Raw genomic sequence first — 1,644 nt, 5'->3', positions numbered from 1 at the left:
TTAACAGAATAAGGTCGGGTTTGGTGGGCTGGGTGAGAGACTATAAAATACCAGGGATGGCAGAGATTGTGGTTTGTTTCCCGGGCTTGTTTATACATTTTCTTCAGTAGTCGAACCCCTGACTTTCAGCTGGCACATGGCTCTCCAAATTCAAGTCTACATTTCTGAACCCACCTTACAACTAACTGTGGGCATATGACTAAGTTGACCAGTGTAACATGCGACTTGTGTGTGATATGTTACCTTACAAGAAAGGAACAAGACCTTTTTTGTTTCTTTTTGTTCCTCCCTCCTTATAGAAATGTGGATACAGGGCTGGAGATACAGCAGCCAGACTAAACTATGTGAAAACCTTAGGTTAGAAGCAAGATATAGGTTAATGTTAAAAAAATACTTTTAAAATATTATAGAAGGGGGGCGCTTGGGTGGCTTAGTTGTTAAGCGTCTGCCTTCGGCTCAGGTCATGATCCCAGGGTCCTGGGATCGAGCCCCACATCGGGCTCTCAGCTCAGCGGGGAGCCTGCTTCTCCCTCTCCCACTCCCCCTGCTAGTGCTTTCTCTATCTGTGTCTCAAATGAATAAATAAAATCTTTAAAAATATATATATAAAATATTATAGAAGGAACATATGTGCAGTGTGTCTTTTATTTCTCCCTTACCTTATGAATTTTTATCAAAATGAGTGGAATATATGATTTATGATAGATTTTTCAGTGCATTAACAATGTTGGATTAGATAGTAAACTCTACAGATTGACTTTAAGATAAACTATACAGGTAATTGAGAGTGCTATATTTTTGGAAGTATAATATTATAGAAATCTCCAGTTGAAATATAGGAAAACAGCAATTCTCCTTTGTAAACAGGCAGGGATATATTTGGTTATAAATATTTTTTTTAAGTTACCCCCATAATAAATGTGAAAGCAAGATATACTGTAAGGCAATATATTAAAAAGGAATTCTTAAAATCTTACAGTTCAGCATGGTTCACTAACAAAGTGTTCCTTATCTACATTATAACACATGTTTCTTGAGCTTTGTGTAATAGAAATTGGAATGTTTTGAATTAGATCTAAGCCCTTAGGGTATAAATTACACTGGCTTCCAAATTTAGCATTATTTGACAGATACTAAAATAGGAGTATTCCCCATTTCAGAAATATTCTTGGACTCCATTTTGTGAAATTCATTTTTTATGGTGAAAGTATCCCCTTTACATACAAAGTTAGAAAAATTATTTAGTAAGAAGAAAACATTGGCGATAATATGTTCTTTACAATTAGAAAAACAAGGTCTGTTCTGCTTCCACTGTATGTGAACCAAAGCATTTCTAATTTTGATTTGCTTCCTATATCGTATTTCTGCATAATATTTTCTTTAAAAGGAAGTCTTGTTTCAGGTAAGAGTGAAGGATTGAATGCATGCATCAAATTTTGCTCCTTATTCAACCATAAAAATTACAGTAGACAGGTTTTTTTTAATACATGGAACTCCAAGAATAAGAATAGAGAGGTGAAAATTTCAACAAAATTTTGGAAGGAGATGGGCATATGAACAAATGGTAGTTAACTAAGCAGATTCAAAAAAAAAAGAATCCCAAGTGGGCAGTGTGAGGAACTGTCAACCAACCAGATTGTATCA

The sequence above is a fragment of the Leptonychotes weddellii genome, chromosome 8, assembly GCF_054177405.1.
Source record: "Leptonychotes weddellii isolate Sample4059 chromosome 8, ASM5417740v2, whole genome shotgun sequence".
In the NCBI taxonomy this organism is placed as follows: domain Eukaryota; kingdom Metazoa; phylum Chordata; class Mammalia; order Carnivora; family Phocidae; genus Leptonychotes; species Leptonychotes weddellii.
The sequence above is the reverse complement of the archived record's forward strand: the minus strand, read 5'-3'. Positions refer to the sequence as shown.